This window comes from Callospermophilus lateralis, chromosome 6 (assembly GCF_048772815.1).
Source record: "Callospermophilus lateralis isolate mCalLat2 chromosome 6, mCalLat2.hap1, whole genome shotgun sequence".
Lineage (NCBI taxonomy): Eukaryota > Metazoa > Chordata > Mammalia > Rodentia > Sciuridae > Callospermophilus > Callospermophilus lateralis.
In genome coordinates this window covers 93,468,564-93,493,599 of record NC_135310.1, presented here as the reverse complement: position 1 = coordinate 93,493,599, position 25,036 = coordinate 93,468,564, and the positions used below count along the sequence as shown (strand labels likewise).

Here is a 25,036-nt window from a genome sequence, read left to right as displayed (position 1 = left end):
AATCTTTAATGAATAATGTACCAGTATTTTGGGCACTAGAAAAAAATAATAAGATGTGTGTGCTTTAAGTGAGGTAGACAGAAAGGACATTTATCAACCTATTGTACAGGGAACATTTTGTATAGGCTCAACAATGCAAAAGATAACAGTCTTCTGGTTTTTAAAGATTCTCCTAAGGATCACCTTTGTGAAGACTGTTATTCTTTATTTCTCATCCCTAACTCCTTATGTAGAATCAAAGATCAATGATGCACTTAGAAATTGAACCTGATATAGAAAGAAAGATTGAGTAAGAGGATAATAATGGACCTAAAAATGCAAAAGCATTTAACTTTTAATAAATGTTTCTTAAATGATAAAGCTAGAGGCACAGTAGAACTTGTTCATCACATAATTTTACTCACTTGATTTTGCTTATTAATTTTGCCTGTATACTGTTACCATAAGGGAATCATTTGTAAAATATTTCTTTTAGATTGGCACATGTCACCTTGAATACCAAGAGAATGAAGACAATGACAATATAAGTATTTATGTCATATTTTAGTTTATATTTGTAATTCACATTTACTTCCTTATATTGATCCAAGTGGACATTTTGTTTTCTTTTTCAGAAAGATTTATTTCACCTTTTTTTTTTTTTCTAAATACATTTATTGTTGTGACCAGTGCAAAATGAAAATGTGGGTCCTCAGGAAAAAGATATTAAAAGTTTCTCAGCAGAGAAAAAAACATGTCAGGGGCCCTGCAAGAGTAATAAAGCCCTGTACAATTGTGTAGGTCACACGTGTATGATGCCAGCTCTACCACAGCCTACAGGAATGTTATTGGTTCCAGGTGATCTTTCCGGAAGGTCATCAATAGCACTAAGGAGAAATTGTGGCCCACTGAATCTGGGAAAGCCTTATGATAGCCTTACTTGTTCTGAAACACTGTTTAAATGAAACAAGTGAGGTGGAAATTGCTAACTTCACACCTCTTCTTCTGATTTTGCAAACAATATTTCTGAAAAAACTTCACGATTAGTTTTTCACTGATCAAATTGTGTAAGCAATGAGTTACTGACAGTTACAACAAGGGAGAGGAATATTTGACTTACTGGAATTCCATGCAGAGAAATCCTTTATACCTTTCATCAAATTCTCCTCTAGATTTGTGTCATGTTGAAGTATAGTATATGCTACACGTATATACTATATAGTATATGTGGGACAATACTGGTAAAGTATAATGAGACAAAAGAAGACCTTTTGTCTTAAGGCCATACCTGATCCAAACATTTTTGTGATTTTTTCCCAAATATCACTCAGAAACTTTTTATCAGATTCTGATATTTATATAATTTTCCCTTGTATGATTTTGTACATTTTAAGAAGCCGAATTTTAAACAATACTTTTTATTTTCTATTTTCTTTCATTGTGGCCTCATCAAGTTCAACATTTGATTAAACAAATTCATTATCAGATCTTCTAAGTTCTTTCTGGCTTGAGAGTAGCTTTTAGAATTTTGTAGATTATTTATTTATTTTTTTCATCAAGGAATATTAGTGAATATTTTGTAATGTTATTTAAAACTCATTATATTTTTTCCAAATTAGAGAAACACTAATTAGAAAATTTCATCCTGTGTGACTTTGTAAGAAATTAAAGAAAAATTTAAAAGTCAAAATTAAAACTATATTTTGTTTTGTTTTTGCTACAGAAAAAAAAAAAAAAAAAGCAATGTAGACCTCAGTAGGGAAATAAAAAATGTATGGACACATGAGGAATTACTTATTTTCAGTCACCTGGAATGATATTTTTAAGTTCATAAAAAATTCACTAATATAATGCAATCTGGTTTTCACTATTAAATATCAATATTAAACATAGGATATAATAAGTAAGAATAGCTGGGCCTTTTCCTTTTAATCATCTGTAATAATTTTGTACATATTCTTAATTCAGTAAAATTGACTGACATTTACTTTGATAGGATGAAGAACTAGTTTATGAGTTATAAATGTTAAAGTTTACATTTGAGGGGTATATTATTGGCAACTCAGTCTCCATTAATTTGTTTCTAATTAAATTTGACTATATAAGTTTATTATTTCCAAATGTATTGAGTCAAGATGTAAAAGCTTAAATTTCTATTCTTTCATTTCCTTCAGGATAAGTTTTTCTGTCTGATTTTCTATGGAAAGTGACTCAGACAAAAATAAAGATTAAAAATGTTTAAAAAGGATGCACTTGTTAATTGTGAATATAATTATTGTTCAAATTTAAACAAGGCATATGACTTAGTTATTTAAAATTATTTTTCTCAAAATTCAATATTTATAATTGTAAAACATCTTATTTAATACATAGTCTATTGTACTGTATGGCAAATACTGAAGCAAGGGTGAGTAAGATATGATCCCTGATCTCAAGGAGGTAAAAAAAAAAAAAATGAGTGTCACTCTGTATTCTCTTTACTCAAAATTCATTAAATATTTTATTTACAATAGAAGCTGGGTGAAATAACATAACCTGAAAGGAAAAAGAACAAAAGACCACATGTATTTTAGTTTAAATAATAGCTTATAAACATTTCTGAACCCTTGTTCCCCCTGCTTTTGATTACCTCTGAATAAATAGTACACCATATTAATATCCATATTCAAAATGCTGCTGGTTCCTGGCTTCAGCTGCTTTTGTGTTACTTCCAGAATGCACTTTTGAATCTCACCTAATTATTTTTGAACATTCTTAAAAGTTGTCTTATGTGTACCCAGAAGTAAAATGACCAGTTCCAGTTGCAGAATGGTGCAAAACATGGTTTTACTCTCTTGCTCTGATCCTTCATTTCATTCTGTTGTCCAGGAAGTCTGACCCTTTCACTACAAGTTCTGTTGATTTTTTTAAATGCTAATGGATGTATAAAGGTGGTGCTTCTCTACACACATAACTCTAATACTTCTAAAAGTACCAGATTGTTGCTGCACTTTTTTGGCATGTTCAATATGTCAGAGCTCTGCGGGGCTTGCTGAAAAGTAGACCAAAGATTATACTCCAACATATGGCAATGAAGCACAACAATCAAAAGGGTGCAATGTGATAAAAACCACTTCATGTTCTACTTTTAACTCTTTCTCCTTTAGGTTTTGTTATGAGCCTTAAGGCTAGACTTGGCATATATGAAAAGAGAACAATCCATCTTTTCTCTTTACCTTTTCCTGCATTCAGACCTTTAAACTCTTATATGATTACTTTACTGAAATGTTCATCATATATGTCATGTATGTATGGATTTGTTTTGTGATCTGAGTTTATACTACATAGTTAGTTTGGTCTAAAAATGATTAGAGACAGGTGCCATGGCGTGACTGTAATCCTAGGTATTTGTGAGGCTGACGGGGAAAGATCACTTGAGTCTACAAATTTATTAGACTGGGCAAAATAGTGAAATACTGTCTCAAATAAATAAATGAATGAGTAAATGAAATTGTTTAGGGAGGTTATATTTTGCTTCATGTTGGTACTGATATTTTATTCTATTATATGTGATTAACTATTGATAGCAAGCTACTATTATTAACTATTTTACTTTGCTTATATTTAAACACACAAACCTAATTTAACCCCTTCAAAGTTCAGTGTTTAGCTGAATCATCTTCAAAAATTATAAGTAACAATGAAAGTGGTGCTACATGATTATATTTAATTAATTTATACTAAATTCAATATTTATAATTCTAAAAGTTTTATTGAACACATACTATATTCCACATTATGATGAAGATAGAAACAAAAATGAATAAAATATGGTGCTAGATCTCAAGGAGATAAAAAATGAATGTCACATCAATAATTCCCAGAATTATGCTTTACATGAAAGATAACAGTTAAATAATTCAACAGTGTAAGGGAGAGCAACAGGTGGAAAAATGGAAAATTTAATTTTACACCCTTAGAGTGAGAACATAGTTCTATATTCTACTCGATTAAGAGAACACAACTCTGAATAACAAAATCAAATCAGTATTCTGAATACTGTGCTTAGTTGTTAGTTTTTTTTCTTCCCTCAAGTGTAAAATTGGTTAGATTTTATAATGTTAAGTAAATCTGTATGACTCCAAATTATACACCAAAATATACTATGATATCCTTGTGAAATAGTTTGAAGGATTTGAAGTAAATGAACATAAATAAAGGAACTGAAAAGAGGATGAAAAGGGTAATCATTACGGATAAGTTTGTCCTCAATCTGGAAAATGAACTCTAGTGGACAGTCCAAGTTCCTGCATCAGTGTCTTCTTAACCAGCAATTTTTAGATAGAACTTGCTGAAGATAATCATAATATATAAAATGATTTATGAGTGACATGTATTTTAAAAATGTAATAAGTATATAGAAATAGAGAATCATCATAAAAGAAAATTTTGACAGGCTGGGGCAATCGTCCAAACTGCATAGATGACATATAATATAGCTGAATGAACAGTCTTTATTTTCAGTACAGTATAGACATGTTTCTAAAACACCAAGTACAAACAAACCTCAGGGATTGATTAAATAGAAAAAAAAATTGCTAGGATCTCTAAACAAGTCAGGATTGTGCCTGGCATTTTGCCAGGGGGAGTGGTTTCTGAGGTGGCACCAGTGAGCCATTAAGTATGGCGATTCCTTATTGGTTGACTGCTGTATCTAGTTTACATTAATTAAGATAAGCTGTGTGGAATGTATAAATACCCCTCCTGTCCTACAATAAAGGGCTCCCACTCCTGCTCTATCAATGTACACAAGTTGCTGGTCACCCCCGGGTTATTTTGCTGCAGCCGGACTGTAGCAGATGGTGGCCCAGCCAGGGAGCCCCAGGACACTCTCGGGGGTAAGAGATGGAAACAAAAGCTGCCCATCCATAGATAGGATGGGAGCAAATCTGCTCGTCCCTAGGCAGATAGGGTGAGAGGAAAAATGGCCATTTTGAGAAAATGGAGAAGACTGATACACTATGTTTGTGTCTTGTCTCAGTGTATTGTATTGTCTTTGTGATGAAAATATGGAAGGGGTGTTAAGTAAATTACTAAGGGAAGAAGGCACCCCAGTGGAACCAAGAATAGTTAGGGCATGTGTTGATGGAAGCCCAGGAACTCTAGTCAGAAAGAAGAAAGTTCAGAGGAGGAAGGATTATCAGAAAAAATGTTGCAGCAAAAGGCTATTACTGAATACTTTGTTACCAGAGGGTGCGAGAATCAGTGAGCTGGTCATGGCGCAACAAGGACTTTCCAAGTGGCGGCAGCCGGCTCTTCCCCACCCCCTGCCAGGGGAGAGGGACGTCAGAGAGCCCAAATCCAAACCTGACCCGGAGGCACAGTCTCAGGCTCTTGCTCCCTGTGCCCAGTGCCACTTTGAGTCCAAAACACTCCCCAGACTCTCCCCGGGGCCATCTGGGGCTGCCCAGATGCTGTAGGTTGGCTGTAGGTGGATGAAAACCGTCCCTGAAGTTTGATCATTTCCAAGGCCAGTAACTACAATGGTTCTCCCACACTGGGAAGCTAATGAGTAATGAGCACTATTAAGGCTTATTTCAAATGTAAAAAAAAAAACAAAACAAAACAAAAAAAAAAAACCTTGAGATAATGTATTAAATTGTTCAGAAGGTTGTTTTCTTAGTGGAATGCTACAGGATTTTCTTTAGCCATCATTGCCGGCATTCCTGCCTTCATCCCAGTGCCGGTGAGGACGAGGGTGGAAGAATTTCCAGTGTTGCTGAGAATTGGATGAAACTTCAGCTGAAAAACGGATGAGACTTTGGAGCTATTGCTGTTTCTGCTGCTACAACTTAGGCTAGCTGCCTGCAGAACTTACCTGGACTGTGACTTACCTGGACTGTGAGTTAATCTATTGAGACAGTGCTTTACCGGACTGAGACAACAAACTGTAATCTACAACAAATTGTAACTCAGTATCTTTACTAATGGTGTCATTGCTGGTATAATTTTTCCAAGGGCTTCTTGCATGGACCCATCAATTGGCTTGGCATTGTGGCATTTTCTATCCTCCCCTTCTTCTTGTAGCAGATTATTTATGGTGTTTGTGTAAAAGCCACTATGGTCGTTATTTAAATTAAACAAAAGGGGGAAATGTTAGGGTCTGTAAACAAGTCAGGATGGCGCCTGGCATTTTGCCAGGGGGAGTGGTTTGTGAGGTGGCACCAGTGAGCCATTAAGTGTGGAGATTCCTTATTGGTTGACTGCTGTATCTAGTTTCCGTTGTTAATTAAGATAAGCTGTGTGGAATGTATATATACCCCACCTGTCCTACAATAAAGTGCTCCCACTCCTGCTGTATCAATGTACACAAGTTGCTGGTCACCCCCGGGTTATTTTGCTGAAGCCAGACTGTGGCAAAAAATAAGAACATAAATTGATTTTCAAACAACATTATGATTAGTTTGGTAGTTCTAATTAAAATTATTGCAATGGCCTTCTTTATAGATCTGTTGGACAGATAACACCTGGAATCTCGTGTTCAGTTCTGAGCATAACAACATAATGGAACTTGCACTGAACTTGTCTTAAGCTAGGTGGTGTGAATATCAAAGAGAAGAAGACAAGAAAAGAAAAAAAAATATTTATTGATTTTTTGGTTATGAATATATTTTCTTAGAAACATTCTTCCATTTACACTTTACAAATATCCTATAAAATAGGTAATGTATTTGAAATAAACATATTTAAGTAACTGTCCAAGGTTATAGAATTGGTAAGGGAAAAAACCCAACTTTGTACCTACATGAACCTGATTGTCAATGATTATGACTTTGATACTATGATGCCGCTGCACCTTTCCTTTGTTAAATTAATTTTCTTGAACATCACATTTGCATAAATTTAATCAAAAAAAATGAAGGCTTATCAGGTACCTATCATTGTGGATATTCTCTACTTTGAAGACTTGTATTCTTACTTTGGTTCCTGACCTCAAAGTACGTAAATCCTAAAATTAAAGAAGTATAACTTACCAGTACTCAATTTCCCTTTGAGTAAATTGCTGTGTTTGTTTTTACATGCTTTGTTTTGCTTCATTTTGGATTTTACTCTCACACACTCATAAAGCCAGGATCAGATATGCTGCTTATATATAAGGCACATTATGTACAGGCTTCTGGGATGTTTTACTTATAGCACAGAATTTGAAATTAGCTCAAGAGGCACGTACTTTGAGCAAATGTTCAGCTTTTCAGTTGCTGCTTCACACTCTGCCAAAGAAAGACGACTCAAGAAACCAAGAGTGTGATGTTTTATGTCCTCACCACTTTAGTGTCTTAACTGTACAAGAGCCTTTGAACATGAACAATGTTTGTAGGGTTTGAGCTAGTCCATTCTTTAGATTATTGCCTGTTCTTACAATGAGGAGAGATTAAGAAGTGGACTAAAGTTCCAGATGCATAGTGTATTTGGCATACAGCATCAATTCTCACAGTTAACAACTTTATCTTTCTGACTCCTTTTAGATTAGTTATGTGAATGTCAATTGAATTTTATTACTAAATGTGCTGATATAGGTTTGAAAATAAAACTTAGATAAAAACAGCATTCCTGCTGATTTTTAACATTTTTTTTCTGTCAAGCAAAGTTATAAAACTGTGGGCTTTTCTGTTCCATCATTCCTAATCTGAGCACCAGCATGTAGATATTGAGGGGAGAATCAATAATTTCTTCCTTCGGCTTTGGGCCTATGATTCAAGGGCCATAAAGCACACAAAGTTTAAACTAGTGGTTCCTATGGCAACTTCCTAAATGTCCCTCCTTTTCTTATAGAATAGAAGGAGTAGAGCCTCTAGCCAGATAGATCTGTTCTATTTTGAAAATTAATTCCAGAGATATAGTCTTCCTCAGCATTTCAATAATTTTTACATATCTCATTTTATCTATTTAAGAATTTTGCATCTAAAATAGTAGTTTCTGTTTTATTTATAGAGTGATAAAGGAAATATTTCTGGATACATCTTGCTTAATGCCACCAAATTCTGTCTTTTGGGCAGTCAAGGCTGATGGAAGAAAAGAAATACCCACTCCCAGTGACTATATCACAAATGGTCCTAAAAGGATATAGTGATACACAGATGAAGGAGCTATTAGACCTGCCTGCAGGATAACAGAAGGCATTATAGTAAACCAAACATTTGAATATGAAACTGAAAAAGAAAAAAGTTATAAAGAATGACACATGAAAGTGGAATATTTTAGCTAAAATAAAAGAGGAGAATAAATGCATGGAAAGTTGAAATTTCATGATGTATTTTGAGAATCACAAATTTGCTTGTGTTAATGAGAACTAGACAAACCTTTGGACATTGTGGAGACAAGACTGGAAGCCCCCTTCTATTTCTTGATCTTCATTCTGAGCCAGAAGGCAAAGTAACTTAATATTACTAATTAAGCACCAAAGGAGGGGTTAAAGCAAGACAATACTTTTTTTTTCCTCAGAAAATATGTTGTTATTTATAGTTCTTCAAGTATTAAATCATCTATAATATTAAAGAATAAGTATTTTAATAGCTATGGACATAAATATAGAAATAGTAGGTGAAATTTAAGAATACCAATTGTGGTAATTTAAGATACTGTCCCAAATTTGTTTTTTCTCTGTATTTGGGATATGTTATGGTTAGATATGAAGTATTCCCTGAAAGTTCATGTGTAAAATAACACACCAATGATTAGAGGTGAAATAATTGGGTTATAAAAGGCTTAACTTGATCAGTGTATTAATCGACGGATAGATTAACTGTGTGGTAATTGTAGAAATGTAGTGTGTGGCTAGAGGACATAGGTCACTGAGGTTCTAAGTTTGGGGTTTATGTTTTGTCCCTGGTGAGAAAAGCTGCTCTCCTGCTTCCAGATTACCATATTCTATATTGTTTTTATCTTTCACAACTTTCTGCCATGATGCTTCAAGTTGGACCTCTGAAGAGTTATAGAGTCAGCTGTCTCTGGACTGAGACATCTGAAACTATGAGCCAAATAAAACTTTTACTCCTCTAGTTGTTCTCATCAAGTCTTCTGGTTATGGGAATCTGACTAAAAATGGTTATGAATACATATTCTCAGCTGTGTCCTTGTACTCTTTTCACTTAAAGTAAGTGGACACATTTAGTGTTCAACTGGTCCATTTGACTTCCTTTGGAAAAATATGTGACTTAAAGGATTAAGATGAAATTCCAGAGAAAGATTCAAACAAATATCATTGGGTTTATCTTCTGAGATTTCTCTTATTAGCCATGAGAAGAACTTCTTGTGTAGTTGATTCTTTCAATGATACTGGGAAAAAAATGAGCAAATCTGACTAACACCAAAATTCTGAAGCCATGCCCTTTGAAATCCAATAAAGCCGTAGTTTATCTGCATATAAGTAAGAAAAATTAAAAAAAAAGTTTTTATTGTTTGTTACTAGGATTTTGAGAATTTTTTGAAACAAAAAACCTGACTCATTATCCAGGAAAGCCTTTTAGCAATCCATTTTCTCTTAAATGAACAGAAAAACTTTGGAGGAATTGTCTCTAAGTGTTTTAAATAGAGGTGAACATTTATTATTCTTCAGACCCAATGCTATATTCATATCCCTATTATGCACCTTTTGCTTGGAAAACCCTAAAAGCCACTTAACACTTCCCATTATATGAAGTATATATCAGATAGCAGGAAGAATGACCTTTTACAAAATTGTTGGATTATTGTGCCTCTTGTTTGAAATACTTCAGTGCTTCTATGTGTACTTATAAGGAAACCCATGATTTATATAATACCTGCATGGCTCCCTCCTGCTTCTTCATCTCCATTCTATGTTGTGCTGTCCTTTTCTACTACTCTTGAACCACAGGAAACATTTTTGTATTAACAACATGCCAATCTCATCCTCATATGGTGTCATTGGAATTCCCTTCTTCCAGGGAGAGATTTCCCCTGGCTCTTTTCATTGTTGGTCCTTTATCATCTTTACAAGATCAGTTTAAATATATCTTCCTCCAAGAAACTTTGTTATTTATAATGTCACTATTTCTTAAAAGTATTTCTCTGAAGTAGTATTTGCTTATTTTCTGAATTTTCTCTCTATACATGTACATTTGATGAAGGCAAGAATCATTTTTTGTGTTATTGATTATATCAGGAAATTTTATATTTACTTAGTGAAAAGGAATAAAAGAGTAAATCACTAAATCTGTATATTGTTAGAGAAATAATAGGGCAAGTCTTATTATCAGATAGGATTGAATAACATGAATTTTATGATAAATTTTTTTAAAAAAATCTCTCAAGTGCATATTTTATGAACATTTTACTAGAAGTCATTGGAAGAGTATCTCAGTTCATTCTTTCTGTCTTATAAATATGGTTAACCTTAATCTAACTTGGGCAAACAAAAAGTGGAATTTCCACTAAAAGGTAATGGTACTCCTTTAGTATTACTGAGCTCCCCAAATTATATAAAAAGAAATCTATAAAATAATACTTCATAAATTGTGGTGTTTATATTGTATAACAATAGGAAATCACTTCCATATTCCAGTTGACATTTTCTTCTTGAGTGTGGGTCACACTGCATTGTTCTTAATTACTTACTAGTCTCTAGAGATGTGCTTGTCATTAAATAAACAAGCTTGTCTGAAACACAAAGTGTTATGAAAATTAAAAGAAAGGCATTTGGCCCTGATTGCAGATGACATAAAAATCCTAAAGATAGACAACACATGCACATGCACATACATGCAATTGTTGGAACTATTTAAAACAATTCTGGATACAAAATGAATATAAAAATTTAGAGACTTTTTCTGATAATGGAGAAATATCTGAAAAATAAATTAGAAGAGGACTTCTATTTATAATACCTGTAAAGTTAAAATAACTAGGAATACATTTAACCAAGGAGGTGAAAATTTTTTACAATGAAAATTATGAAATATTGATTAAAGTTGTTGAAGACAATATCTGAAAAGTTTGGATGTGTATTGCTAAAATGGCTATATGACACAAAGTAATTTATGGATTTAATATAATTCCTGTCAAAATACCAATAACACTCTTCATAGAAAAGGAAAAGAAAAAAACAAACTCCTGAATTTCATATGGAACCACAAAAGACTCCCAGTGGCTATAAGGATCAATATCCAGAATATATAAAGAACTCATAGAATTATATTGCAAAAAAAACCACAATCAGATAACAAAAGAAAAAAAAGTTTGGAGTAGACCGTTCTCAAAGGATGACGTACAAATGGTCAACAGATAAATGAAAAAGTGCTCAAATAAGCAGGGAAATGAAAATGGAAGATTCCATGATACATCACCTTATCCCAGTTAGTCATTATAAAAACCAATATGGGGCTCCTCAAAATATTAGAAATAGAACTTTCATCTAAACCAGAAATCTCACCATGGGGTATATATTCAAAGGAAATGAAATCTGTATGTGAAAAAGACATTTGTATTCCTATGTTTCTTGGAGTAGTATTTATGTTAGGTAGGATGTGGAATCAACATGTGTGCACATTGGCTTATGAATGAATGAAAAAAAAAAGTGGTACTATACAGAATAGAATATTATTCAGTCATAAAAATAATTACATTCTATCATTTGTGGAAGTATGTGTGAATCTGAAAGATAGCATGTTAAGTGAAATGAAAGAAGCAGAGACAGAAAAATGGAAACAGCTGACTATGGACTGAGACACCTGAAACCATATTCCCCACCAAAAATATTTCCTCATCTAAAATTATTCTTCTCAGGTTGTATTAGTCAGGGTTCTCTAGAGGAAAAAAATCGACAGAAAGTATAATTATAAAAAGTGGGTTTATCAGGTTGGCTTACATGACCAGAAGTTGGATAGTACACAATGGCCATCTACATACTAGAGAGCTGGAAGAACAAGTAACTACTTAATCCAAGAGGCTGAAATCCCAGAACAAGATGGATCAAAAATGCTACCTTAGTCCAAAACTGAATGCTTCTGGCGAATCACTATGAGAAGAAGATTAACATTAAACAGGGATGAGGGGTGGGAGGGAAAGGGAGAGAGAAGGGAAATTGCATGTAAATGGAAGGAGACCCTCAGGGGTATACAAAATTACATACAAGAGGAAGTGAGGGGAAAGGAGGGAAAATATAAGGGGGAGAAATGAATTACAGTAGAGGGGGTAGAGAGAGAAGAGGGGAGGGGAGGGGGGAGGGGGGATAGTAGAGGATAGGAAAGGCACAGAATACAACAGACTCCAGAATGGCAATATGTAAATCAATGGTTGTGCAACTGAAGTGATTCTGCAATCTGTATATGGGGTAAAAATGGGAGCTCATATCCCACTTGAATCAAAGTGTGAAATATGATATATCAAGAACTATGTAATGTTTTGAACAACCTACAATAAAAATTAATTAAAAAAAAATCTGTTTGGAATATTGAAGAAGCAAGAGTCAAACATCGCCAAATGATCCTGGCAGCTATCAAAGACCTGTTCAAGAAAATTTGAGCTTGCATCTGCTGCTGTTTCTTGGTTCTTCCAGCTTTTATTACATCCAAGCCACCATCCTATTGGACAGTGCTACCCATGCTTAAGGAGGGTCTCCACTTTCGCTGGCCATCTCACATGACAATCATTCCTAGACACACCCTCACTGAAACACCCAGAAGCCTCTTAATCATCAATATCTCTTATTTCAATCAAGCTGAAAATTGAACTTAAATATTACAAAAGTCTTTCAGACATATCAGAGAAAAAACTGACTAAAACAAACAGAAAGAAAGTGGTGGCATATGCTACTACATGGATGAAATTTGAAAATGATAAGCTAAATAGAAGATGCTGGTTAAAGAATAATTCAACATATAATATTCTATTTATTTATTCATCATTGAATATTTATAATATAAATGAATATTAAGTAATGCCAAAACTTAAAAATTGTACACACTTATGAAGTATTGTTTGATTGCATGTATATGATGTGTGATGTGTAACTCAGGTTAAGCATATTTATTTTCTCAAATATTTATTATTACTTTTTGGTTGAAAGCATACAAAATTTTCTCCTCTAGCTATCTGAAATATATAGTATGTTATTGTTATTGATACCGAGCATAAACATACAATAAATCCTTACACTATTTATATTAAACATCCAGAAAAACAAACACATATAGGTAGAAAGCAGTTTACAGGCAGGTGCAAGCTGGTGAATTGTAATTTTAATTTTCTTTTGGAGGTGACAAAATATTTCAAAATTAGATAAGGGACAGTATTGGAAAAAAAAATCCCTGTATTATGCATTTCAATATGGTGTATTTTGTACTGTGTGAATGAAATGCCAATGCTGAGAGCCACAGCTGAGTCGGAATGGCCCCTGGCATTTTGCCAATAGTATTGATTGACAGGCAAGGCATGACTATCCGCCTTGACCGCTACTTTGCAGTTCTCAGGCTACTTTGGAGTTCTCATGAGAATTCCTGGGGATTCCCTGAGAGTTCCCATTGGTTGGGGAAGTACAGGAGGAGGGATTTCCAGAGGATATTTCAGGCTGCTGGTTTCTGGACAAGCCACGTTGCATTTGCATTTGGGAGGAGTTCCCTGGAGCATGTGTGGAGCGTGCTGGTGGAGTTCAGAAATAAAGTTTGTTCCTGCTTCAGTGGCTCATGATTTGTGCCCAGCCAGACTGCGGCATACCAACAAGAGTATGATGAAAAGGGATATGCTCACATTAGGAAAAAAGTTCACTTACACTTATCCATGATGGCTGATATCTCTGAATAATCTTCTGGGTACTATGGAGAACATGAGGACTATTTGGTTGTTGATATATCCAGCAGCGTATCAATAAATTTGTCACTGGATTTCTCTTTATGGAAATATTATATGTTTCATTAGTTCTGAATATTTTCTTACTTCAGTCAGTTTATTTCTCTAAAATAAGTAGATAATACACTGATATCATTGATATTACTAAATATAATCTCTTCTGGCAAATAGTCAAATAATAATTCCAGATAACAAGACACAATTATTTATGGAAAGGATAATCATTTGACATGTATCTCTTAAATTTTCAAAAACATGTTTTAATTGACACTTTATTTAGTCTGTGAGAATTTGAGAGCAAAGATTAAGTTTATGCATTATTTCTTTATTAGCTTCTTACAAAGATGGTAATACATCTTAGTACTCAAAATATATTTGTTAAATATGTAATCAAATATAAATAAACATATCAATTTGAATTCCAATAATCAAAGAATAATATATTGAAGTTGTTATAGAATGGAAAAGTATCACTTTTTGCCTTAGAGAACATTATAATACATATAATCAGCAGATACACTGGTTTTTAATGAATATATGCACATAAATATTAATTTGCACATAAATATCTATATATATGATTGCATATTATTTACTCAATATAATCACATATTTTTTTAAACTTATACATAAGTTATTTCTACATTTTCTGAATTTCATTTGTGTGCAGATAGAATTTTTGCATTTCTACAATGTCTTCCAATTTCATCTGGAAAACTAAAACTGTCACCTATATTTGATCAACTCTGGAATTTGAACTTAGACATACAACTCATTACTGTATATGTAGGGACATTTTTTCTAGAACATATTCTTTATAGTGGATAGCTTCTTACTTTGATTATTAGAGAAAAAATATCAATAATAAAATGTTGTACAGGCAAATGGATAGGAGCATGTTTCATAATACTGCCTCTTTTCCAGAGCAACACTGGGTTTCTCTCTAAGAGTCAATGGAGTGTAAAAGTCTCAGAGACAGCTTTAAAAATAAACCTATTGTGACAATTTCTGTTTGTGATACCATGCTATGCCTCTGTAAAATGTTATCCCCCTGAAGAAGACTGAATAAAGTGTATGTGGACTTCTGTCTATACTATTTTCATATTTGAATGTTCATTTATAATTACCTTAAAACAAAAATTTTATAAAACAAACCAACATTATAAAAGAAATTCTTGTATTGTCATTGAGCATTAAATAATGTGTATTCTAGTTCTAACATTATAATTAGTAAAAGGATAAACTTGTGTAACTCTTTGCAACTCAATATTTTAAAACATATTTCATCTAAGAAGATATTCTTACAACATTTATAGCAATTATAAAATACTTTTCTAAACACTGCCTGAGAAGTTATCTAGCTTAAACAAGCAGTTTTAATTGCAGCATTTTCCTCATTATTTATAGGTTTTCTTGTTCTTTTTACTGTAATTTGTTTCTTATACATTCTGGAACTTAAGATGCATATGGCTTTTCTCAGGAAAAGCTGAAGATTCATCTTTTAATCTATTCAGACAAGGGGTAAATCTATTTCTCATAAGTCCCCAATGCTTAAATAAGGTAATTCTTGCTTATAGTCTGGTTTTACACTCTTGTATGTCAGAAGGGTATGATGTCAATAACTAGGGTGATGTCCAATAGGAGATTATAGATATTTCCAAGTCCATTAAGGTACAAATTGATTTTCAAAACAGGTAAAAATAAATGTTTCCATTTAGACCTTTCTCTTCATCTAGCCCATAACCAGAAATAGTAAAAGTTTTTTTTTAAATCAATGAATATAATTAAGTATCTGAAAAAATACAGAGCTAATTTAATAGAATATTATTTATATTATTTAATGCACACAGTGAAATATATACCTGGGAAAAAGAATTTCAGTGTATAATTATGAGTAAGTGAATTAAGCTATGTAAAGAAATACAAGCACTACATGACCTTACTTATATGGGGAAAGTATGAAAAGTTGATGTCATAATAGTTGAGAGCACAATGGTGATAATCAAAGGCTTGAAGGAAGAGGGGGAAGGATGGTGAGAGGTTGGTGCTAAGTAATGATCTCATAGCAGCAGGAAGTTCTGGGGTGCTACTACCCAGTAAGGTGACAAAAAATAACAAAATGAATATTTTCCAATTCCTGAAAGAAAGTATACTGGATGTTTTCTCCATAAAGTAATAATAAATGTTTGAGGAGACACATTTGCCTAATTGACTTAAATATTAAGTGATGTATATATGTATTGAAACATTACATAGTACCCAATTAATATGTACAATTTTATGATTTTATACATTAATTAAAAATTTAAATTAGAATTTTCAAAAAGAGATGATAAAAGAAAATAAAGATATGTTCTAAATGTTTTTATGTATAATGTATCCTAACAGTTAATAAATATTAATTCACGAATTAATAATAACATTTGTTACTAATAATCAAGAAATATTAGTTATTTCCCCCTTCAATTCAATTTAATTTATGTTTTTGAGTGCATATCCCTCTGGTCTACGAGAAAAAATAAACCTTGAGGGGCTCCTCCTTTTTCAGGATTTGCTCTCAGGAGCATGGGGAGGACGTGAATCATACTTTTCCTTTGATTCTACATCTCTCAAAGCACACATTATTACAAAGCTAACATTTGTTTATAATTATTATATCTATGTATCTTTCTATCTCTGTAGGTATTGTTATGACAGGGATTATTCTTAACCTATTTTTGTTTTTCTTCTTTTCTTATTTTGATACCAGAGATTGAATCCAGGAATGCTTAATCACTGAGCCACATCCCCAGCTCTTTTTATATTTTATTTGAGACAGGGTCTCGCTAATTGCTTAGGTCCTTGCTAAATTGCGAGGTCACCTCAGCCTCTTGAACTGCTAGAATTACAGGCCTGCACACCACACCCAACTCCTAGCTAAATTTTCATTTATAATTGAATTATAATTGATAAATCTTTGGTCAAATTACATCATATAGCAAAAATAACATAAGGATTCCCAATGAAGGAAGAAGTATAAATGATTTGATAATGAACACAGAGTCTTTTAAAATACTGAGTAACTGAATAGTTTTGGTGTGCAGATAGTTTCAAAAAAATTAAATGTTTGATACAGAGGAATGATACTATTTGAACATATATAGGGGACATCATTATAATTGAAACTTAAAATTTAATGCAGCAATGTTTTTTTTTTTGTTTGTTTTGTTTTTTGGCAGTGGAAGGTATACTGGGGATTAAACTCAGGGCACTCAGCCACTGAGTCACATCCCCAGCCCTATTTTGTATTTTATTTAGAGACAGGGTCTCACTGAGTTGCTTAGCACCTCAGTGTTGCTGAGGCTGACTTTGAAATCAGGATCCTTCTGTCTCAGTCTCCTGAGCTACTGGGATTACAGGCATGCACCACAACACTCAGCTTTAACAATGTTTTTATCCAATAATGAAAAGCAAGGTACCTGACATAATTTACCTAACTAAAACCTGGGTTAGAAAGGGTTGAGAAAGAATAAGAAAACAAATAACCCAATCAATAAATTGGCTAAGGAACTGAACAGACACTTAACAGAAGAAGAAATACAATCAATCAATAAACATGAAAAAATGTTCAGTATCTCTAGCAATTAGAGGAATTCAAATCAAACCTAAACTAAGATTTCTTCTCATTCCTGTCAGAATGGCAATCCCACAGGAAACAATAAATTTTGGCGAGGATGTGGGGAAAAAGGTTCACTCACCCATTGCTGGTGAAACTTGGTGCAATAACTATGGAAAGCAGTTTGGAGATTCCTCAGAAAACTGGGAATGGCACAGCTATCCCACACCTTGGTTTATACTCAAAGGACTTAAAATCAACATACTACTGCAATGCAGCCATGTCAATGTTCATAGCAGCTCAATTCACAATAGCTAAACTATGGAACCAACCTAAGTGTCCTTCAATAGATGAATAGATAAAGAAGTGGTATATATATATTCAATGGAATATTACTCAGCTTTAAATAAGAATGAAATTATGGCATTTGCCAGTAAATGGATGGAGTTAGAGAATATAATGCTAAGCAAAATAAGCCAATCCCCCAAAACCAAAGACTGATGTTTTCTCTAATATGGGGATGCTAATTCACAATAAGGTGTGGTGGGAACTAGAAAAGAATAGTGTTACCTTAGATTAGGTAGAAGAAAGGGAGGGGCTAGAGGAAGAGATGTGAGGATAAGAAAAATAGTAATAATAAACCTACATTATTACTTTATGTATATATGTCAATGCATGACCAATGTGATCCTACAATCTGTACACTCATAAGTAAGAGAAATTATATCAAAGTGCATAAATGTATTCTACTGTCATGTATAACTATTTAAAACAAATTTTAAAATATTAAGAAAGATATAATGCTTCTAAAGAGAGATTTTTTCTTTTTAACAGTGTTTTTATTATTATATTTCCACATTATAGTGAGGTTTATTTTGACATAATCATACATACATGGATGGGATATAATTCATTCCACTTCCAAGTGCTTCTTTTTTCATTTTCATTCTCCAACCTTTTTATTATTATACATTTTTGTTTATACATAGCATGTGGATTCATCTTGACATAATTTAAAAAGCATGGAATATAATTTGCTCAAATTTGGTTTCCAGTATTTTTCCTTTCTCTCCCTTGTTCTCTATCCCTGTTTCCTTTGCACTACTCTACTATTATTTTTCTTACTTACTTTCCATTTTTCTTCATTTTAGTTAGTTTCTCATGGATATGCATGATGTTGAGATTTGCTGTGGTATAATAATGTATGTATATAAGAAAGATAGGTTAGGTTCATTCCTCTGTTCTTCCCTTCTCTTGTCCATTTTCCTTCTCCCTCATGCCCCTTCATCTAGCCCACCAGACTTCCTTCTTTTTTGATGGCATCTCCTTACCCTTTTCCTATTCTCTCTCTTCTCTTTATCTCTCTCTTTTTTCTGTTCTTATTTTGGACTTACTTCCATATATCAGAGACAACATTCGACCTTTACTTTTCCGAGTCTCGTTTATTTCATTTATCATGATAGTCTCCAGTTCAATGCAGGTACCTACAAATGTCATGATTTTTTTCTTTTTATGTCTGTGTGATAGTCATCTGTGTATATATACCACATTTTCTTTATCAGTTCATCTGTTGAAAGGGTACCTAGTTTGGTTCCATAGTTTGGCTCTTGTGAATTTTGACACTACACATAGTGTCTGTATCACTCTAGAGTGATGATTTTACATCTTTTGGATACATACTGAGGAATAGGATAGCTGAATCTCATGGTGGTCCCATTGCTACCTTTCTTAATTTTTTGAGTAATCTCCATACTAATTTCCAGATTGATTACACTATACGCAGTTTCACCAACAATGTATGAGTGTATCTTTTCTCCCATATCCTCCCCAGCAATTATTAGTATTTGAGTCCTTGATAATAGCTCTTCTGAGAAGTGTGAGATGACATCTCTAAGCAGTTTTGATTTGCATTTTCCCAATTGCTAGTGATGTTGAGCATGTTTTTGAGTAATCATTGATCAATTGTATTTCTTTTTTAGAGAAATATCTGTTTAAGATTTTTTGCCCACTTATTAATTGGGTTATTTGTTATTTGGGTGTCAAGTTATTTGAATTATGAATATATTCTAAATATAATGCCCTATCTGAGGAACAGGTGGCAAAGACTTTCTGTGATTCTGTAGGTTCTCTCTTTCTGTAATTAATTGTTTCCTTTTCTGTGAAGAAGCTTGTTAATATGATGCAATCCTACTTACTGATTTTTGCTTTTATTTCTTACACTTTTGGAGTCTTGTTAAAGAAGTCAGTTCCTAGGCCAACACGCTAGTGTGTCGGACAATATATTTTTCTAGTAGTGGCAGACTTTCAGTTCTAATTTATAGGTATTTAACACATTTGCAGTTGACTTTTGTGGAGGGTGAGAACAAGAGGTCAAGTTTTATCCTTCTACATGTATATTCCCAGTTTTCTCAGCACTATTTACTAAAGTCTATATCTTTTTTCGAAAAAATGTTTTTGGCATTTTTGTCTAGTATTAGATAATTGTATTAATGTGGGTTTATTTCTGTGTGTTCTATTCTATTCCATTGGTCCTAGGGTCTGTTTTGTTGCCTGTAACATGCTGTTTTGTTATTAGAGATCTGTGGTGACACCTCCAGTGTTTCTATTTTTGCTCCTGATTACTTTAGCTATTCCGTCTCTTATTTTTTAATAAATATCAGAATTCCTTTTAAAGTTCTGTGATGAATGTCTGGGTAATTTCATGGTAATTTTATTGAATCTGTATAATGCTCTTGGTAGTATGGTCATTTCAATAATATTGATTCTGCCTATGTACGAACATGTGATATCTTTCCATTTTCTCAGGTCTTCTCAATTTTGTTCTGCAGTGTTCTATAGTTTTCCTTGTAGAAGTCCTTGATATCTTTCATTAAATTAATTCCCAAGTATTTTTTGAAGTTATTGTGAATGAAGTACTTTTTAAAATTTTTTTTCAGAAGGTTTTTTCCTAGAGTATAGGAAAGCAATTAATTTATATGTGTGGATCTTGTATCTTGCTGTTTTACTAAAATTGTTTATCAGCTCTGGAAGTCTCCTGATAAAGTGCTTTTGTCTTCTAAATATATAATAATCTCCCATATTCTTGAAAAGGCAGAATTAATATTGTCAAAATGGTCATAGTACCAAAAGTGCTATACAGATTTAATGCAATTCCTATGACATTCTTCATAGAAATAGAAAAGGCAATCATAACATCTATTTGGAAAAATGAAAAGCTGAAAATAACCAAAGCAATCCTTAGTGAAAAAAGTGATGCAGGGGGCATCACAATACCAGAACTTAAATTATTCTACAGAGCTATAGAGTAACAAAAGCAGCATGGTATTGGCACTAAAACAGATGTGAAGACCAATGGTATAAAATAGAAAGCACAGAGATAAACCCATATAAATACAGTTATTTCATACTAGACAAAGGTGCCAGAAACACACATTGGAGAAAAGATACCTCTTCAACAAATGGCGCTAGGAAAACTGAAAATTCGCATGTAGCAAAATGAAACTAAACCTCTATCTCTCATCCTGCACAGAACTCAACTTAAAGTGGATCAAGGTCCTCGGCATTATTAGACCAGAGAGCCTACACTTACTAGAAGTAAAAATAGGCCCAAATCTATATCATGTCGGCTTAGGAACCAAATTCCTCAACAAGACTTCTAAAGCACAAGATGCAAAATCAAGAATCAATTGAAGTGATTCTATCAAAATAAAAAGCTACTTCACAGAAAAGAAAACAAAGGAAACACGAATGTGAACAGAGAGCCTACAGAATTGGAGAAAATCTTTGCCACCTACACCTCAGAGCCTTAATATCCAGGATGTATAAAGAACTCAAAAAATGTAACACCAAAAAAGCAAATAACCCAATTAATAAATGGGCATAGGAACTGAACAGGCACTTCACAAAGAAATATGACTGGACAAAAATATATGAAAAAATGTTCAACATCTCTAGCATTTAGAGAACTGCAAATAAAAACTATGTGGAGATTCTATCTCACTCCAGTAAGAATGGCAATTATCAAGAATACAAAAAAAAAAAAAACTATCTTATACACACTCATACATTGCTGGTGGAACTTCAAATTGATTTAATCACTCTGGAAAGCAGTATGGAGATTCCTCGGAAATCTTGAAATGAAATCACTGTTTGACCCAGCTACCCAGTTCTGAGTATATGCCCCAAGGACTTAAAATCAGCATACTATACTGATGCTGCCAAATTAGTATTTATAGAAGCTAAATTCACAATAGTAAGCTATATAGAGGCTCAATTCACAGTAGCTAAGCTATGAAACTGATCTATATGCCCTTCAACAGATGAGTGAATGAAGAAAATGTGGTACATGTAACACAAGGCAATGTTACAGAGTGATAAAGAAGAATGAGATTATGGCATTTTCTGGTAAATGGTTGGAAGTGGAGATTATCATGCTAAGTAAAATAAGACAATCCCAAATATTCAAAGCCCAAATATTGTCTCTGATATGTGAATGCTCACTCGCAATAAGTGGAGTGTGGGGGAAGGGAGGAATAGAAGTTCATTGGGGGTGACCCCAACTAATGACAGGCAACTCCCAGGTGACCAGCTCTGCATCAAGATGGTGGAGGATAAAGACAAAGAAGGGTCTTACTGAGTTGCTTAGGGCCTTGCTAAATTGCTAAGGCTGGCTTTGAACTTGTGATCCTCCTGCCTCAGCCTCCCCAGATGCTGGGATTACAGAGTTAGCACTAGCAGAATTTCACAAAAAAATCAAAGAAGCATTTGAAGTGTTTGACCATGAATCGAATAATACAGTGGATGTGAGAGAAATTGGGACAATTATCAGGTCATTAGGATGCTGCCCTAGTGAAGGAGAGCTACATGATCTGCTTGCAGAGGAGGGATGTGAAGTTTGGTGAATATCTGTTAGTCTTCTCCTTTCAAAGAGATTAGTAGAAGAAGAAGAACCCACTGGATATATTAGATATGAAAAATTTCTTCCTGTGATGACCAAAGTACTTCTGGAAAGAAGGTATAGACCAGTTCCAGAAGATGTCCTTCTTCGAGCTTTTGAGGTTTTAGATTCTGCTAAACATGGGTTTCTTACTAAGGAAGAACTCATCAAATATATGACTGAAGAAGGTGAGCCTTTCTCCCAAGAATAAATGGAAGAAATGTTGTCTGTTGCAATCAATCCAGACCCAAATTCAATTAATTACAAGGAGTATATAACAATGATGGTGATAGATGAAAATTAAATGTTTTAAACTCTTAATTTCTAATTGAAAATGGCTTGTCCTTGTTAATTTTGCATTTTATTTTGTAATTCTTTTATCTGATATCAATGCCTGTGACATGATTATTTCAACATGTTTTGTTTTCTAAAGATGATCATAACAAATTTTTTTTTTTTTACTACTGGGAATGGAATCCACTGAGCTTCATCCCTAACTCTTTTTACATTTTTCAATTTGAGACAGGGACTCACCAACAGGCTGGTCTCAAACTTGCAATTGTCCTGCCTCAGGCTCTTGAGTAGCTGGGATCATAGGTGTGCCCTGCTCTCCTGGATGATTGTAGCAATTTTAAACAGACTCATGGGATGACATATGGCTAATTACTTAAAAACTAATCTTAAAACAATTTAACATTAAAATAGATTATTGTATATTTTCTACAACAAACATGTTACCTTTTAATTAACTAAACTGAGAAAATTAATAATAACTATAATGAGCCAAGATTTGGCACATAAAGATCTTGAGAGAGGGCAGAATGACGACAAATTGAAAATGAGTGTCAGTGTGATGAAGGCTTCTTTTTAAACAACAATAAACAAATTCAGTAATCTGAAAAAAAAAAAAAACAAGAAGTTTATTGGATTATACAAAGGAGAATGAAAGCAAGGGAGAATAGGTGGGAATAAGAAAGACAGTAGAATGAACTGAACATAACTTTCCTATGTTCTTATATGAATACATGACCACTATAACTCCACATCATGTACAACCAAAAAAACAGGAAGTTATACTCTCTGTACGTATGATATGTCAAAATACATTCTACCATTTTCTATAACTGAAAAGAACAAATAAAAACTTAAAATAAATAAATATAGGATTATGCACATATCAGCAAATGGAGATAATTTAAGCTCTTATTTTTCTTTTGTATTTTCTTGACTTTCTTCTCTGGCCTGAATTCTCTGGCTAGAGTTTTGAGGACTGTGTTGAATAAGAGTGATGAGAGTATGCATTCTTGACTTGTTCATATCTTAGAGGGAAATGCTTTCAGTTTTGCTCCATTCAGTGTGATTTTGGCATTGGCTTGTCATATATAGCTGTAAGTAAGTTCCTTCTTTCTCCATTTGAAATATAAGTGGGTGTTGCACTTTGTTAAATGCTTTTTCTGTTTGTTTCAGAGAATGACTATTGAGATAGTCATTCTATGAAACCAATATCACCTTGATGACAAAACCAGACAGAGACACATCAAGGAAATAAAATTTCAGGTTGATATCCTTAATGAACACAGATGCAAAAGTTTTGAATAAAATATTGGCAAACTGCTTGCAAAACATATTAAAAAGATATTGCACCATGATCAATTTGGTTTCATTCCAAAGATGCAAGGTTGGTTCAACATATGCGAATTGATAAATGCAAATCCACCACATTAATAGACAAGAGGACAAGAACCACAGTAAAGAAAAAAATATTGTAAAAATTCCTACAGAACCTTATGGTTGGAGCAGTGCATTAGCTGTTATTTAACAGTAGATTAAATGAAAGGAAAAAATGAATCCAATGACATAAATATATGAGATTCTGTTCTACCATTTTCCTTTTCCATAAAAAAAGAAAGAGAGAAATGGCATTTTAAAATATTTTCTTCTTCTTCCAAGAATAAAATGGTTACCTTTGCTGACTTCCTTTTATTGAACTTAAAATTATACCTCTTCAATATTGAAATAGTTTATCCTCTGTCTGATAGTCAAACTCTCCAGAGTAACTCATGTTTATTCATCAACCAGTTTTTCACATACCTGTCATTCTCTGATCTGTTCCTCACTGGTCCATGGCCACATATTCAACATTACACAGTGGACATTGGCATTTTAAAAAGCTGTATTGCTCCAAAATCACATTTTCAATACACATTATAAAGTAATTTTAAAAGCTTATGACTCATTTACTGACTTCAGTAATTAATACAAATGCCAAAATCGTCAACCTTATCAAAACAACTGTATTAGTTACCTAGGGGTCCTATAACAAATTACCACGAAGTACATGGCTTAAAACAACAGTAATTTATTTTCTCAATATTCTGGAGACCAGAAGTCTGAAATCAAGGTGCTAGAAAAGTCATAATGTCACAAAATGGTCTAGGAAACAACCTTAATTGCCAATTCCAAAATATATTGGTACTTTGAATTTCTCTGCCCATGGTAGCATAATTGCAATTTGTACATTCATCTTCACATGTTCTTCCATAACTCTATGGCCTCCCTGATGCCAATAAGACAGGACATCATTCACCTGCTGTATGACCTCCTTTCAACTAGTTTCATCAGCTAGGACACATTTCTGTTTAAGATTACGTCCTAAGTGTCTAAGTAGACATGAATTTTGGGGG

General features: G+C 33.3%; 1 pseudogene; it reads left to right on the top strand.

The window, feature by feature from the left end:
• LOC143401935 (dynein regulatory complex protein 8 pseudogene) overlaps positions 1-22,656 on the top strand; it is a 37,927-nt pseudogene extending 15,271 nt beyond the window's left edge.
• Positions 22,657-25,036: the final 2,380 nt, after the last annotated feature.